This window comes from Stegodyphus dumicola, chromosome 5 (genome assembly GCF_044657685.1).
Source record: "Stegodyphus dumicola isolate Sdum_Otavi_A_Nest chromosome 5, ASM4465768v1".
NCBI lineage: Eukaryota > Metazoa > Arthropoda > Arachnida > Araneae > Eresidae > Stegodyphus > Stegodyphus dumicola.
The window spans coordinates 145148449-145166899 of NC_140772.1; the positions used below are offsets into that span (position 1 = coordinate 145148449).

Sequence of the window (18451 nt, forward strand, 5' to 3'; positions counted from 1 at the left end):
TTACTGTGAAAATTTTGTAAATATAACGCTGATTTTTGTTGTTTGACTTCTGAATTAGTATTTATTCGGCGTGTTATTGTGTCTTTATTACATAATTATTCTAAAAACCTGAAAACAGAACACTTTTAAAAAATTGACTATTGGCAAATTCAGAAAGTTACTGTTAAAAAATTTCCAGCTGCGGTAAGATAGATTTCCCACAAAGCAGGTTTAGGATTTGCTAGATTTGGCGAGAAATCACCCATTTGGCAACATCTTTCAGCGAAATTGGCAATATGCCGTAGACGGATGGAGAACCATTTAGAATGAGTTCTTACTGGTTTGACTTAGAATGTTCTCGAATGCATGCTAAAAGCTATATAAACCCTGCCTGTATGCGGAGTAGCAGTAGTATCTCGAGTCTATCGAGTTGATTTTCAGTCTAGTATTGAGTTGATTGGGGAGTGCGTAGAGAGAGTCTCTTAATGTATCGCGAGTTAGTGCATCATCGAGTCTTATCTTGGAGTGTTTTGAGCTCCAAGAACGATTGAACTGAGTCAGAAGCTGTATTCTAGTGCTTATTGTGGAGTGCATCGCGAGTTGTAGCGTCGAGAATCTCGACAGTACGTCGAGTTCTGAGAAGACTGAACCTAGTCGGGAGCTGTACTCTAGCACTTTGCTGTGAAGCTGTCTTCACTGTTACAGCCTAAAGGCTCTGTTGCTGATTGTTTCAATGTGCTTGTCGCAGTTTTTGGACGACTGTAAACATGTTTTTGGAGATGTCCTGAATAATACTGGCAAATACATTGTGTGTTTATTAAGTGTCATCGTTAATCACTCCAAATTGCATGAACCTGTACAGGAATGCAACAGTACAAAACCTTTATTGGGTCTTTCTGATGAGCCTGCTTTTGGAGTATTAGTCCTCAGATTTGCAGTGAGGACTAGCTAAAACAGATGCAGAAAATTCTGGTTGAAAATATTTTCCTTGTGTGCACTCTGGTAGCAATGGCAAGCACAGCTCTGCTAGCTTTTTTACTATAGTACTTTTTTACTTGTTTACTTTTTTTACTCATCTGAAGAATCGGAGAATTTAAATCGCTAGTGTTTTTTTTTTTTTTTTTTTTTTGTTGTTGTTGTTGTTTCCGCACCAAATTCTGCACTTTTCGATGTCTGAAAACTTCATAGCCAACTTTAACTTTTCTATGCCTTTTTCACTGAAAATTTTAAATTTCCGTTATCACTCATAAACAATAATTTAACATAAAGCAAAAAGAATGAATTAAATAATCGTTTAATGTTAGATTAAACATCTAAATGTTCTAGCAGCATTTATTTGCTCATGTATAATTATCGAAATATTTGATGTAAAATTAAATTAACAGTCATGGCTACATTATTTTATAAAATTCTGCAAATTTCAGATATTTTGCAACAATTTATTCAATAAATAAATCAAATAGAATTTTTATGGTTTCGAATTGTAGGATTATACTATTTCATTATTTTTCCACTGCAAAATTAAGGTGACCGAATAGATTTTGAGAGCATCAAATTTGTATAAAAAAAATGCAGTTAAATGTTAAAGCAAATATATATTATATCCTGATATGATTGTTAATTTTTGAATTTTTTAATACATGCATTCCTATTTTTAAACAACTAGACTGGTAATTAAAATAATGTTAAGATTCAAAAACCAAACTACCAACTCGTACTAATAATTTATGGATAAAAGTACTAAAAATGGAGATGTTACTATATTTTAAAAATATTTTGGTACTGATGTCATTCATAACAGCATTTTCCATGTTCTATTCAGCTTTCTAAATTATACAGTGAGAAAAATGAGCAACAAGAACACATAATTATAGAAAATATCATACTTGTCGATGCAAAAATTTAGAGAACCCGGTGAAATTGCCAAAGTTCTCAATAATCTGGGGCTTGATGTGATGCAATCATTTTGTTCAGTTTGATTCATTTTTTCATATTACATATGTCATTTATCCATATCAGCCCAAAACCAAGAATTTGGCACCGTTTGTACACCTTCATCAAATTCAGCAATGTAAAAGAAACTCTTGAAAAGCTAAAATAATTATTTTAGGTATTTTAGGTAAATTTAAAATAGATCAAGTCTTAAAATAAATAAAAAAGCACTATTTCATTCAAAATATTTCAGGTTCAAAGCATAAGTTTAGAGAAGAACAATTTACAAATAGATTTGAGTTTTAATACAATTTATTCCTGTGTTCTTATTAAATACGCATTACTGTTCTTTTTTAATCGATACAGATTTAAGTTTTGGTAGAGGGATAATTTTTTTTTACTTTGGTGTAATAAAGGCGTTTCTTCGAAAACATAAATTGGAAGAAATATTCTTGATGAATACTTACAAAATAATCTCTCTCTCTCTTTATTTATTTATTTATTTATTTTTAAATCTTAAATGATCATAAACAGCGTTTTTGTTAAAAATGCTATCTGTAAAATTTTCTTTAGTAAACACCAGCAAAATGGAAACTGCCCTAACATAATTAGAATTTTATTTATTTTATTAATGTATGTATAATGATGTATCTAAGTATGAAATCAATTAAAAATCAGCTTGCCATTTAAAAAAAAGCCTTGCTTTTATCAATTAACCCAAGTACATTTAGAAACAAATTTAATTGGTTTAATTATTCAGAGACTACTTTTAAGGAATGACTATATAGAAAATATTTCATATGAAATAAAGTTGCAACACTTAACTAATAGGATCACGTTCATTATTCTTTGCAGAACTTTATTGACATAGCTCATTTTATCTGCATATACATGTTTATGAATTAAATGCATATTCAACTGAGTAAAAGGAAATAATTATTTAATTTAAATTTTGTATATTTTGCTCTTTAAACAACCTGTTATTAGTAGTATATTCTGAGGCAGGAAAGTGATGTTCTATTTTTATTGCATTGCATGATTATTTTCGTGTTATTTAAAAAAACATTAGCAAGCCTTGTGAAAACATAATCGAGTATATTTAGTTATCAATTAAATAAATTACATCATCAATTAAATAAATTACACAGACATCAGAAGTATGCAACCTGATAATGTAATGAAAGTATGTAGCATTTATGAAAAATTGTGGCTCGAATTGAAAGAACAGGAAATTTCTACAAATATTCTCATATTTAGAGTTGATTTTGGACTGACATCACTTTCATGAATTATTAGTTTTTTCTTCTTGATTGGTATGATGTCTCTTTCATCACTTGAGTATTCGTGATACGATTCTGCTTCAATAGATGATAAATTAGGGGAGATCTCACATCGACTAGACTTCATGATGAAATCCATAATTAACAATTGCCTGTTGTTTTTTTGTTCCCCTAAATCTTTTTAAACATCCGTATATAGATTTAAACACTTACTAAGCTCCCCTTGGAATCGGAGATTTCATTCGACATTTGTGTCATATTGTAAAAAATGATTACCTAATTTTCTTCCCAATTCAAGTCCTACACTGATGACTTTAGCTGTGAATGCAGCTGGTTCAGATTGGTCTTCATCATGTTTATTTGTTTCATGAATCATGTTAACTAACTCATCCTCATTTAGTTCTTCATCAACCATTATTCCTTTAATATATGCTTGAGCTAAATCCTCAAAACCTTCTCCTACTACAGTTTGAGCCAATTTAGTGATCTGAGAATATTCACACTCTAATGGTAATCTATCATTCTCATCTTTAGCAACATCCAGCGTATTGCTTTCCAGCATGCGTTGAGCATTGATTGTTTAATCTGAGTATATGACAGTCCAACACAATCTAAGATTGTAAATTTCTTCCAAGCATCCATAAGAGTAAGATTCATTATTCTCCATTTTTTCTAAAATATACCTAAAGGTTTGTTTGATATACACAATGTTGTAAAAGCCAGAAAATATTACTTGATTCAATGGCTGTAATAAAGAAGTTGTATTTTTTGGGCAAAAAGACTATTTCTACTTTTTTGTGTTGTAAATTTTGAAGATGACCAGGTGCATTATCTATTAAAAGAAGAGTCTTAAAAGGCAATCCTTTTTTACCTAAATAATTTTTGACATCTGGGACAAACATGGTAAGAAATCATTCATTGAACCTTATGGCAGTGACCCATGCTTTCCTGTTAGGCATCCAATAAAAGGGAAGGTTATTTATATTTGTTCCTTTAAATGAACATGGTGTTTTTGATTTGTTAATAACCAATGGTTTCATTATATAATTGCCTGAAGCATTGCAACAGAAAAAAATTGTATGACTTTTCACTACCTTATGACCACTAGCTGATTTGCAAGGTACAGTCAAAAGTCGTTAATTCGGACACCTATAATCCGGAATGATCTATAATCCGGACCTCAAAGCTAAAAACTTTCTGCGCATGTGCCGCGTTAGTACATGCGCACAGGCGTTTAACGTGAGCGCGTAAGAACTTGACTACTGCGCATATGCGTGTGAGCAAGCGCAGAATATGTTTTCGCCTGTGCGTTTAATGTATAACGGATGGTGTAGGCTAAAATTATCTAATTATCTATTTCAGTTAATGTTAATGATTGCATTGTTCCTTAATCTTCGAATAGGATCCCGCTTATTATTTTTTGCAGACTGTAAGAGCAATTTTATAAAAGTAAACTTGAACTTTCGATTATGTCAAATAGAATTTCCGATGCTGGAACTTCCAAAGGATCTACAAAACGAAAGTATGTTTCAATGTCCAACAAACAAAAAGTGAAATTGCTGAAAAAAATGGATAAAGACATGAAGAATGTGACAGAGAGGTTAGTGAAAACGAAAAAATTTCCATTGACCAGTTAGTCGGTATTCTCGGCACAGCAATTAACGGGACTTGAACAGCAGAACTTTTTAACTGAAAAGAAATTATGTCTGTTTATAGAATTAAAGAGAAAGTATTAGTATCACATAAAATGAAGCAACTTAAACAACTTACATTGAAAGAAATGTTTAATAAAGTAAACAAATAAATATTAAGCTTTTTTTTCTGTAAATTTTGATACCCTTTAGATCATAATTGTTCTTTATTTCATAAATTACGGTTTCATATTTTTAATTTTAGAATTTCTGCATGCCATCTTACGAGATTTAAACTGATGATCGATAATCCGGAATCGCCGAAGTCCCGACGAGTCCGGATTAACGACTTTTGACTGTATTTTTTTTTTTTTTTTTTCAGAACAACGTAGACACGTCAGCATTGAAGATCTGATCAGAAATGTAGGAGATCGTGGCAATTGATTTCAGCAAATTTTGCTGGATATTGTTGTTACATTCGAATCAGCAGATGCACTTTCTCCTTTCAATCTTAGATTATGTAAAGAATGCCTTTGTTTAAATATTATTAAATCTCTCAAACCAACCATGACTTGTGGAAAAAGATAGCTTTTTTTCATCTGACAAAGTCGATAGTGACCGATTCTTAAGTGCTTTATAAATTTTTAAAGCCTTGTTTCTAATAGCATCAGTATCAATTGGAATCCATTTTAAATTTTCGTCTTCTACCCATATCTAATTCTTTTTCTAGTAGAGTCTTCATTTTTTTTTTTTAATTGTCCTTATTGTGGCTTCATTCATGGAGTAAAATTTAGCAACATTTGTTACTCCTTCTCTATTACATAGATGATCTAATATTTTAATTTTTGCTTCTAATTTCATTTTTGATTTTTTTTAAAAATCGTTTTGGCATTATAATACTTTAAAAAATTTACATAAATTATAAAAAATGCCACAAAAACTATAAATGTTGAAAACTTGCTAGTAAACATTCAGATATGTAGATAAAAATGATGTAATCCTTGCTGCTAAAATACTGATACTGCATTAGTTCGCGTGAACCATATAATTTAAAATTTTACTGTTATGAAATACATATACATACTATTGAGATTCCCCTAACACGGGGAATCCCCATCCTTGTTGTTGCCACCAGTGTTACCAAAGAAATGAGATTAAAAAATGACTTCAAATGTATGTATTTGCATTTATGCAGCAAATACTATTTTACTAAGTTTTTGAAATCTGTTAATTTTTAAACTGTGTAAAACTGAAATCATGTAAAACAGGTAAGTACTGTATAAATCGAGGGATAGGTGTATTTCCACGAGATGTTAATACATCAGAACTTTAAATGTCTGTACATATATACTTGAAGATGAAATCCTGCAAAGTTGACAAATGTTTTTAGGAAAATGAAAATTAAAATGGAAATACAAATTTAAATTTCAATAAATTTGACTTTCTTATCGTCAAGACTGCACTTGCATTGTTTTAGAGTGGAATTCATACAGAAAAGCTTCTAATTTCAAAATTGTCGTGTAGTTTTTGTAGTAAAATATATTCCTGTTTCTAACTTTTCCAGGTCTAATAAAGAATACTGCTTTAACATATGGTTAAATAAAATGAAAAGGCATGATCTTTTGTAGTATTTGTAATAATTTGTCTGTCATGTTACCACAAGTTTTTGTTGGTGTTAATTGTTTTTTATTTTCATTTTTTACTCAGAATTGCAGAATTCCAGGTCTTTAAATTTCTAAAAGATAAGCAACAAAGCATAGTATTTAAGAAAAATTTTTATTATTTGCACTTCAAATGCCGCATATGTCAACTAAGTTTAAAGTTGTATATTTTAATACAGAATTAAAAAGAATTAACACCAACGTGCTGCTAATTTGTGTGTGTCCAGTGAATTAGAGGAAAGACCATTCTTAATGCCCATCAACCATGATTTACCAACAATGCGAGAAACAGGCCATCTTTGGAAATCAGAATTTATTTTAGCAACATAAACGTTATTTATACTAGATTTGCATTTGCTGTCATGTAAGTTTTTGATGGGCTTCTGAAACAAAAGAAAATATTTGTTGGTGGTATGATGAAATAAAATATTTGATACTAATACTCTCCGACTGTCATCTAAAATCACACAATCGTTTCCTTTGTTGAAACAATTTATTGTGAATAGGTTTTCTTTTCCTTTTTTATTTGGACATCTGCAGCTTCATTTAGAGTATGCCCTTCCTCGATGAACTAATGTTCAGTTGTAGTGGGTTCCTGGGCATAGCCTTATCCCAGTGTAGTAAGTTAATACTTTTACGAATGTTAAAGAAATAATGTTGCTGAAGTTCGTAAAAATAAAAATTCGAAGAGCAGTTATGGCAGTGAAATGAAATGAAAGCAATTGTGACATTATAATCAGTAGTAATGGCAGAGTTTGCAGCAAATATAAGATGATGAGTTTTGAAGTTAAAACCTAGAGCTAGTTGGAGTGTGAGCAGCAGAGGCAATCGGGGGCGGAGAGAGAAGAAAAAGCCCTTTTCTTCTTTTTTCTTCCCCCTCTCCTCGAGTATTCAAGGCTGAATGGTTCAGTAGTCAGGTGGTAGGCGGGAGCTTGTTGAACTTCTGTTGGCTGGCAGAGGAGTAATCCTATTGGGTGAAGTGTGATTTACAGTGTGCTACGGGGAAGGCCTAGGCTGTTTTCAATCCATACTCCTTTAGAAGGGTACAAAGACACACATCATTTCCAGGTTCCTGGGTTGTACCTTATCCTGTGTATAGCACGTGAAATACACTGGTGTGCAAAAATTAAGGACAAAGTCGAAAAATTAGCATATCAGCTGAACGAAGAGGCAGAGCGGACAGAAAGACCAATCCCGAGATTAAGTAAGGTGATCTACGGTAGCACTTGCGCAGATATGCAGGTAGACATAATGGGGGAGTGTCTGAGTTGTATAAAGCATGTTCTCGGTGAAAGATCAGTATTTCTGGCAAAGAGATTGCACACCGTATAGCAGTTAAAATCACACTGAGTTGCTGCCTCGGCGAGAAATGGCGAATAATCAATCTGTTAGATGACATCTGGATGCTTTTACCCGAGGTCATTGGGAAGTTGGAGGAAGGCCGCTGTGTGACAAGTGTGGCTGCAGAGATCGGAATTGCTCACAGCATCGTTTCACGACTTTGGAGACAATTTAAAACTATAGGAACAGCTATCCGGGGGTTTAGTAGTGGTCGTTCACGAGGAACCACACCTGCAGATGACCGGTATATTGCCTTACAGGCCAGAAGAAACAGGCGGCAGACAGCGGGAGAAATCGCTAGACACACGACGCAGGCGACTGGACGACAGATATCGCGTTTTACCGTGGCCAGAAGACTGCAGGGTGGTGGTCTGTTTGCACGACGCCCTGTACGGTGTGTACCTCTAACGCCTGCCCATCGGAGAAGGCGTTCTCTGTGGTGCCGGGAACACCGGAATTGGAGAGACAATGAATGGGGACGAGTACTCTTTACAGATGAGAGCAGATTCAGTCTGAGTAGCGATTCTCATCGCATACTCATCTGGAGAGAGCGGGGAAGCCGCAATAATCGATCGAACATCATTGAAAGGGACAGGTATGGAGGTGGCGGTGTTAACTTCCGAAGGTTTAGCAAGACGGATGTTGTCTGTTTTTGGTTATGAAAAGTATAAATTGTTAGTGTAACTAACTGTGCGTTCTGTGTCTGGGTGTGAGATGTTAATGTAAAACTGAGTAGCGTAGTGATCAGCTAGTGACTCAGCTTTCTCAGTTTCTGTGTATGTGATCCCAGAGGGGCCATTAAGGGGCAGAATATTTGTGTAGCATCTATTATATCTAGAAGCAGCTTTCCATATACATGATCATCAGTAGAGAGTGATTCTAAATATCTAGACCATTTGTTTTGTGCGTGTACTGACTTCCTGATTCAGCCGATTTAAAATTCTCTTAACTTCTGGGCATCTGGTCCTCTGCCATATTTTTCTAGCTCTCTTTCTGTTAGCTAAAAGTTCTCTAATAGCAGGATCTCTGGTCAACGATCCAGTCAACGGGACCGCCTTGCTATTTTTCAGAGCACGGTTAAGTGTGCTAGTAAAATCTTCGATAACTGCGTCTAACTCGTCTTCACTGTGTATCGCGGGTAACGGGTACTGAGTGTTGTTTAGAGCTACCCAGTTCATAATAAAGGCTCTTTTGTGTGATGTACTATAGCTACTGATATTCACCTCCATTAAAACAGGGTTATAATCAGAGAATAGTTCACGTAATCTTTCTATCCTTGATGGTTGATAAATATTTTTTAGCAGGAAAAATTCAATAATGCTTGCAGATCTATAGCATGTTGGGTAGGAGGGAGCTACAACAGTAAAGTTGGCCGTTGAGGCAAATTGATTAACAATGTGACCATTTGAATTATCATTTCTGCAGTTCCGATTTTTGTGGTGTGAGTTAAAGTCTCTACCTATGATAATTTTATTGTTTAGTTTGGATATAGCCATTAAATCGGCGAAAAATCCTTGTGTGGTTTACGGTTGAGTAACTAGATCGAGACGAACGTGATTGGTTGTAAAGTGTGTGGTATGATTATGATAGCTACCGCCTTCATGGCCGAAAGCTGTTGAACTGTGATTACAAAGTGAGAGATGGAGCGCTTAAGGATCCTCGTTAAGCGCTCCATCTCTCACTTATTTCAATTTTTTCCACCAGCATTTTTGTGATTGGTTGAAATTCTTTCTTGTCTTCAATCCATACTAATTTAAAGGGATGGCTGAGTGAATGAGGGGGTAGAGGACATGATGGAAAAATTAAATTAAGCCTGCTTCAATATTAATTAGTGATCCGATAGGAATAAAAATTTTAATTTTCCCAATTTTTGGTGCTAAGCTAGGCAATTAGGTATATTACAATAATTAGTTAAAGAATAATTAATTAGTTTTTTGGGTCTTTTTTAAACTGGTGTAAAGGCCCTTATTTTCGTGAGCCCGTCGTAATCGCAAAAATCAAAGCTTTGCGAAATACTTTTTTTTTCCCCCAACTTTACTTAAGTACTTTTAAAATTTTTCAACTTTCTGTTCTGTTCATATAAAATTCGTGAAATTTTCAACTCGCGAAATCACCGATATATTCATTTTTGTGAAAATTACGGCCTGCAAAAATAAGGGCCTTTACAGTAATTAAACGTTTATCAAAAACCTTTATTGTATGTCTCTGAGGATGGTTTTAGGCCTTTTCCTGTGTTCTTCGGATTTGATATGATTTAAAATTGGTATTGTGGACTTGTTTGCCCTGGTTATATCATTGTAGAATTTTTGACTGGAGGAACAACTTTTGGTTGTGGTGGTGTAGGTAAATTTTGACTTGAAGTGCTTCGTTGATTTACAGTGTTAACTGCATTCTGGACATAATTAGTATCGTTTTCAGGGTCCAGAGGACGAAATATATTTTTCATGGCAATGAAATTTGATGCATCTCTAAGAATTACAGTTTTTTAAAATCTGTTTTACACGGGAACCGATTGTCCGATTTTGATGCGGTTTCCTGCATTCAATAGCAATTTCATGCTCCACAAATTTTATATCTGCATCTCAAATAGAATGCAAGTTGTAGGAAAATGCTTTTGAAATCACACGACTCGAAAGTTAATGATCCATTTTGATGCGTTTTGCTGCTTTCAACTGCAAATGCATGCCCCATCATTTTGATATAAGTTTTATGTCTGTATCTCAATTAGGGCGTAATTTCGCCGGGTTGTCTGTCTATACCAGGGTTTCTTAAACTGGAGTCGCTGGACTTGCAGCAGGGGGTTGCCTAGAATTTTAGCAGTTTTGATATTTCTTTAATTTATTATAATACTTTTACAATTACCAAATATTTTTACATAATACAATACATCTTAAAATAGATATGGCAATACAGACAAAGAAAAAAAAATGAATCCGTTTCGACGCCTTCATTTTATAATAGAAACGTTCATTTTTCTTGCTTTGCACGTGACGCTGTCATTTCATCTGTTACTTATTTAAAATGTTCACATTGTTCTATGTCTTAAAATTAGAAATTAAATGTAGTGACCTAAAACTGCAAGTGTACAAAAGAAAAAATTGACAGTTTCACTCACGCATGTGTCGGATTTGCGCAGTACTTATTGGGTTCCACAGAATTTTTGTAAATACAGTCAAAAGTAGTTAATCCGGACTCGTCGGGACTTTGGCGATTCCGGATTATAGATCATCAGTTTAAATCTGGTAAGATGGCATGCAGAAATTATACAATTAAAAATATGAAACCGTTATTTATGAAATAAAGAACAATTATGATCTAAAGGGTATCAAAATTTACAAAAAAAAAGCTTAATATTTATTTGTTTACTTTATTAAACATTTCTTTCAACAAGCACATGCGTAAAGCATACATTAAGCATAGTCGAAATTAGAAAATTGCAACCAGAAAACTATTTGATGTGTACTTGTGATATTTATAATGACAAGGAATTTGATTTAAATCATATCAAAGATGGAATACATCGAGATGAAATACTACATTTAGTAAGGAATTATAAGCCGAATAAAATAAAAACATTTGTCCTGAAGATAAGGATAGTGCTGACAAATCAACTTCCAGTTCATTGCGCGCTGCGATGTCCCCCCCGCAGAGCAGCATGAAATTGATAAACAGATTTCGGAATGGTTAAGAAACAAAGGATATGCCTTTTTCCATTTTTTGCAGCAATTCCACTTTTTGTTTAATGGACTTCGAAACATACTTTTGCTTTGTAGATCCTGTACATATTAGTAAATATATATCGGAAATTCTGTTTGACATAATCGAAAGTTCAAGCTTACTTTTATAAAATTGCTCTAACAGTCTGCAAAAAATAAGAAGCCTGATCCAATTCGAAGATTAAGGAACAACGCAATCTGCAACATTAACTGAATTAGATAATTTTAGCTCAGCTTATACCGTCCGTTATACGTTAAACGCGCATGCGTAAACGTATTATGCGCATGTGCACAGGCAAAGTCACAGCCGTAAAGGTCTTACGAGCACACGTAAACGCGACGCATGCGCAGAAAGTTTGTAGCTTTGAGGTCCGGATTATAGATCATTCCGGATTATGGGTGTCTGAGTTAATGACTTTTTGACTGTATTATGGCGTCCTGGGAATCGCAAAAAATTCTCAGTGGTAATAAGGTATTGCAACTGAAAAATATACTATACGTATGTATGCCTTATGGGCTTACCATCCTCGTGGTTAGAATTAGCGTTTGAATTATCCGAGATTTCATGTTGTTTTCTTTTTATATTTAACTTAAAATTATCATTAAAAGCATTAGCAAGGCTATCTAAGGGTTTTTTTAGCATACTGAGATATTTAAAAACACACTTACCCTTAAGGGGCTCCAGTACTTTCAATGTATCACAGTTTGCTTTTGCCGTAAGAGGTGTATGCTGGTCCATGTCCGATGCGACTCGTACAGCATCCAATTGTTGCTTGAGGAGACGAGTATTCTCAATCTTAGCTTCTAAGGGGATGATTTGAGTATGGAACGAGTTAAGAGAAGATTAAGAGACATATCCTAAAATAATATGTCCAATTGTATCAAAATATTAGCAGTTTACAGCTATAAGGTGAATTATTCAGTATAATGATTTTTTAATGTTGACACTGATGGCAAATTGCTGCTATAAATTCTGTGGTTTAGAGATATATAATCGTCCAGAATATAATATTTCATCACAATTATTCTTTTTCAAAGTAAAAAAATAAAATTTACAATAAAGCTTAGAACTAACATGAAAACTAATAGATAGTTCTTGTAACTATGCAATACATCTGGATTTATATCATAAAAATATTTTTCAATAAATAATAGATCAATAAATAAGTATCTTAATATTTTATTCATACTTACGAGCCAGATGATGGGTAACAGGTATAAGAACACACCTCTATTTTCCATGCAATGCAGAAAAATACATAGTAGCTTCATCTGCCAAACGGTCTAGTACATTTATGCAGCATTGTTGTCTAACAAGACTCCAGGTAACTCGAGAATCATGGGAATATTCCAAGTAAACACCACTTTCCCATTGAAATTTTTAAATTTCAGTCACTTAAATCTAATATCCATACATAATTTACATAATCTTACCACATAAAAGATTAATCATTATTATAATTAAAAGATTTACTTCAAAAGATATTTTACAAATAGATATTTTAGATAGGAGAAAAACATATTTATTATATATGCCTTGTACAATGACTAGAACTTTAATCACTTAAGTGTAACTAAGCAGATGGAACAAATAAATATAATACTGGTTTTTGAGTAAATGGAATCTAATTTCAAATTTTTAAACAAAGTAAGGGGGGTATCAAAGTATCAATATACGACAATTCCAATAATGAGTATAAGGATGGTACCTTACTCTAGATATAATATTACATGAATAATTAATTTTTATTAATCATGTATAAATATTCCTTTCTTTAGTTTTGTTAGTCAAAACATACTTTTATTTTTAATTATTAACTGTACAATGTTTGTCATTTCACAGCAAAATGCATTGTGAAGGAAATACATAAAGTCCATGCGGTGACCAGACAAAAGGACGAAAGTGCACACGACAAAAGCCCACAAAAATGACCCCACTGGGATAATTGCCCACGCGACTAATACCCACACCGATGAAAGCGCACATTGATGAAAGCCCACACAGATAAAAGCCCACATAGATAGAAGGGCACGCTGATAAAAGTCCACACTAACAAAAACCCACACCGATATATACGTCATGAATAGAGATAAAATAAAAAATAAATGAATAAGAAATAATTGAACAATAAATTTAAGTAGCGGAACACATTTCATTTTCGTCTCCGGCTGAATTAAATTCGTATATATATATATAGTACAGAGAGTCAATCAAAATAATATAATTAAAAACATATACATGTATGTATCTTTGTTTTTATATTTACGCAAGAAATGGAAGTGCCTTTGTATAAGTGTGACAAAGGGAGGTGAAAGGGAATACTGGCCACACAGCTTATTTTAATTCTACAAAATTATAAGGAGTATAATATGTATGTAAATTTTCATCATATACAGAGAATAATTTATGAATAATTTAACACTACAGAAAATTTTGCATTATATGAATTTAATATGGAGAATTAAAGCCGAACTTTCATTTTAACGAAAAAAAAATAAAAGTACAGTATTCTATTATGATTAAGCGCAAACACCGTTTTAATGGTGAATAAAAAGCATGGTTTCAAATAATCCAGTTAAATTTTGACAACTTGGATTTTACATAAATTAATTTCATTCCCACTTGAAATTTAATTTTTTTAATCATAATAATTACTCGTAAAATTTTTCAGGAAGTCATAGTTATTTTGGATTTCCTGAAAATGTGTGCTGGTTTTAAGTGGGCATTCGTCTTGTGGGCTTTTGTCATGTAGTTTTCTAACTGGCCGCTGGCTATTCAGGCAGGAAACCATTGCCTTCCTTTTCTTTTGCCCCCAGCTGTGTGAAAAAGCAGTTAAAGAGAGGAGAGCCTTGCTTAATTGCTTTATTCCCTATGGAACCTGGGGCGCCAAAGAAGGCCTCAGAAGGGAGGGTGTGGCAGGAGAACAATTAAAGAGGATTTTAAATGTTTTTTGTTAGTTACCTACTAGAAAATAACATTATCTGAAATTCCGCTTGTAACTGAAGTTAACCCCTTTCTTACATTTCTTTAGTATAGTTCTTGAATAACCTTTTGTCTAAGGATTTAGTTAGAATTTCAATTATTTTAAAAATTTCAATAATTGGAAAATGAAAGGAATTAAATATTTTTTAACCATTTTTAAAGGGATAATTCACTGTTTTTGCAGTAAAACTGCAGAGTGGAAAAATATGCTAGTTCCTGATTTGATAGTGTCTCTAACAACTTTTTGATGAACTAATTAAACATGCTTGTTATATCAAAGCCATTGTTTAAAAGTAAAACTACTGAACTATTTCTAAAAACATTAAATTATTACATATATTAAAATTTACGTACAAGTAATATTTTTCATTTTAACTTTCATATGGTTGAAAACGCAACCATGTGAAAGTTAAAATGAAAAATATGAAACCGTAATAAAAGTTAAACTATTCGAATAATTTTAATAACACAGGTTTCTGAACTTAGCAACAAGAGGATTTAAGAACCATGAGCCCAGCGTTGTAAGAAAAGTAATCTTGCACATTAAAAATAATTTTTATTTCAATAAAAATATTATATTACTCGATTAACTGTAAACGCTTAAAAAACAGTTCATTTCAATTTACCGTAATTATTTATATACAAAAACTTTGATTGAAGCAAATTTAAACAGCATTTAGAAACTGAAAATTCACTGGAACACTTCTTTTGTGGGTTTTATGCTGTTATTACGTGTTGAATATTATTTCGCCTAGATTAAGAAAAAGAAACTCATAACATGTAAAAATTTATTAGGTAGAAAAACTATCAAATTAAGGTCATTTTCTTCTCCTCGAAGTGCATTGATTTCCTTATACGAATTTCATATTCTGACAGCACAGAAATAGTGGCCACATATCTTGTAGGAGGTATTTCTTAAAAGCCTCATGTGTTGACGATCAAGTAGAAAAAAAATGTTTTGTTATGGAGTTACGTTTTGAATAACTTTTTTCTTCTATTGAATGAGTTCAAAGTTTCTAATATCTTGTTTTCTAGCATGAAATGTTTCACCAGTTTTTCAGGTTCTTTTCTAAGAATAATTCTAATTCATTAAGCAGAAGTTAGTAAGAACAAGTAAGGTGTACTTCAAATTTGATCTCTTAGGTTTATTAGGTCTGGCTACCAAATAACTGTTTTTGAATTCAACATCAAATTTTAAACATATATTTTTTTTTAAATTTGTGTCTTTTATTTTCAAAAAACATGCACGTAATCCGAAGTTTCTGTGACAAAAGTTAGTATAAGAAAAGTGGGACAAATTAAATTATCTGTATATTTAGTCACTATTAAAAACGAATTCTGGCTAGACTATGGATCCTCAATCAGGAGGAATAGCCCTAAGGGGAATTTCAAAGTTTCAGAGAGTAATTTAGTCCACCTTTTCTTTACGTATTAAGTATTTAGATTTAGTTTATGAATACAAAAAAGAACATTTATTCAAATTTTGGTATTTACCAACATGTTTGATACTTGTTTAATTTACTTAAAAAATAATCCGTATTTAAACAAACACATATCTACTTTTCAAGTTTTGGGAAGGAGAGGTTGAATGATCATTTAGCAATGGTGGAAAGGGTATATGGGGAAAAAGCTGGTTAGAATCACTGGTCTAGACTGAGCCAACTTGATTTAAATATAGAATTTTATACTCTATATAGAATTTTATACGAATCTTTAGTTCTTACTGTAGAGTCATTAGGTTTTATATATATATATATATAATGTTGTATGATCTTAAATCCATTTAGTGCGAATACAAGTTATTATTACTTGCGCAATTGCTGCAAAGTTAGTTAATAATAATTTATTTCCTAAACAGTATTGATTAATTGATTATATTATCTCCCGAGTTTAATTAAAGTAGAATTATTTTAAAAGTGTGAATCTATACTGTATATAGGTATACAAAGATACACATACATATACATGTATGTGTATCTTTGTTTTTATATTTACGCAAGAAATGGAAGTGCCTTTGTATCAGTGTGACAAAGGGAGGTGAAAGGGAATACTGGCCACACTGCTTATTTTAATTCTAAAAACTGGTAAGTTATAACTGGTAAGTTACTGGTTAATACTGGTAAGTTATATTTTGAAAGATGTTTTGAAGTAATTTGAAAGCAAAATGTTAATAATGTTTTAACGGGGACTGGAGTTAAATCATCACGAAGAATAAAATTTCAATTGTAAAAGGAAAATTAAAACATGTAATCATTGTCATTGCTCGAAAATTAGTTGACTTTTCAAGGGAATCAAACCAACTCCCGTTCAATGAACAATAATTGATAAAAATACGTAAATACGAAAGTGTTTCGTCTGGTGTCCGCCGACAACATCGCGGAGGAAAACGTCGCGGAGAAAACAACGCAAGGCGAAAACGTCGTGCTACAAAACATCGTGGGAGAACACATCGCAAAGAGAAAAACATCGCAGTTCTAAAACATCGTGGTACAAAATATCGTCGTCGAAAATAAAGCGGTTCAAAAACTTCGCAATTTAAAAACATAGTCGTCGAAAATATCGTGATAAAAAATAAAGTATCTACAAATCATCGCATGACGATAACATCGCAGACATGCTTTTTTCAGACATGCTTTAATAACTGTAAATGGATATTCCCATAATGATTCGTGAGCGCAAGAGGGTAAGAAGGATAATTTTTACTTTCATATTTTTTATTAATACATTTTTGCTGAGAAAATAAAAAGGAAACTTAAGAATAGAAAATTAATGCAACTTATAGCACTTAATAGAATTTTAAATCAACATAGTTAACTAACAAAGACCATAATAAATTATTTTTAATAAAGATTTTACAGGTAATTTTTCATAAAAAGTATAATCTATTAAGTTGCATTTAATTTTCTATGCTTAAGTTTCCTTCTTATTTTTTCAGCAAAAATTTATTAGTTAATAAAAAAATGTGAAAGTAAAAATTATCCTTCCTTACATCACTTGCGCTCACAAATCATTATGGGAATATCCATTTACAGTTATTAAAGCCTGAAAAAAGCATGTCTGCGATGTTATCGTCATGCGATGATTAATAGATACTTTATTTTTTACCACGATATTTTCGACGGCGATATTTTTAAACTGCGAAGTTTTTGAACCGCTTTATTTTCGACGACGATGTTTTGTACCACGATGTTTTAGAACTGCGATGTTTTCGCCTTGCGTTGTTTTCTCCGCGATGTTTTCTCCGCGATGTTTTCGTCCGCGATGTTTTTGCCGCGATGTTTTCGGCTGTAACCGTTTCGTCTTTACTCGAGTTATAAGTTAAAGCCAAACCGGCAATTCTAGTCAGGCCAAATATTTCCGCGAATAGAAGGAATTATGAACCAATGCTGATATTGAAAGAACTTATTCTTATGAAGCATTTTAGTCAATTCAATTTGGAGTAAAAATCAATTACTGTAGAGAAATCCTATTTAACTCGAGTAATCGTCCCCGACACTTTGATGTTTATGCATTTGAGTACTATATTATTTGTAGAAATTAAACATTGGAAATTGTCATTATGAAATCGAATTCAAAGTAAAGTTGAAATAAACATAGAAGATTATAAAAAAAGATAAATAATGCAAAATTTGTAAAAACAAATCAAAGACAATATAAAAATAATATAAAAAATAATATAGAAAATAATATAAATAAGATCAGTGAATGTACATGAAGATATAAAGGCCAGAAAAGGTATTAAGTAACTGTCTATTAGCTCTTGGACAGTGAAAATGCTTTTTTCCTTTCTTAAATTCTTAATCATTGCGACACGACAATTAGCCAGAAATTAATTAATTTCCATTCACTAGTATTTTCAAAAAAATCTTAACAGATGGTGTCTCTCAGATAAGAACTCCACAAAATACATCCCTCAAGAATTCCAAGT

At 32.4% G+C, this 18451-nt stretch overlaps 2 long non-coding RNA genes and 1 pseudogene across 4 annotated transcripts in view; 1 reads left to right on the top strand and 2 right to left on the bottom strand.

Moving 5' to 3' along the window:
- Positions 1 to 2066, bottom strand: part of LOC146997267 (uncharacterized) — a 247059-nt gene extending 244993 nt beyond the window's left edge. Inside the window, exon 1 of the long non-coding RNA XR_015040981.1 lies at positions 1866 to 2066. This is a non-coding gene — a long non-coding RNA (uncharacterized LOC146997267). The remainder of the gene's footprint in view (positions 1 to 1865) is intronic.
- LOC146997266 (uncharacterized) overlaps positions 1 to 12753 on the bottom strand; it is a 261762-nt gene extending 249009 nt beyond the window's left edge. Inside the window, exons 1-2 of one of the 2 annotated variants that reach the window (XR_015040971.1) lie at positions 12735 to 12753; positions 12210 to 12344 (exon numbers count right to left, since the gene is read on the bottom strand). This is a non-coding gene — a long non-coding RNA (uncharacterized LOC146997266). Of the gene's footprint in view, positions 1 to 12209; positions 12399 to 12734 lie in introns of both variants that reach the window. The other variant, XR_015040970.1, reaches the window with a different exon arrangement.
- Positions 1 to 18451, top strand: part of LOC146997269 (cullin-5-like) — a 572661-nt pseudogene that overhangs the window by 31604 nt on the left and 522606 nt on the right. The window lies entirely within an intron of this gene.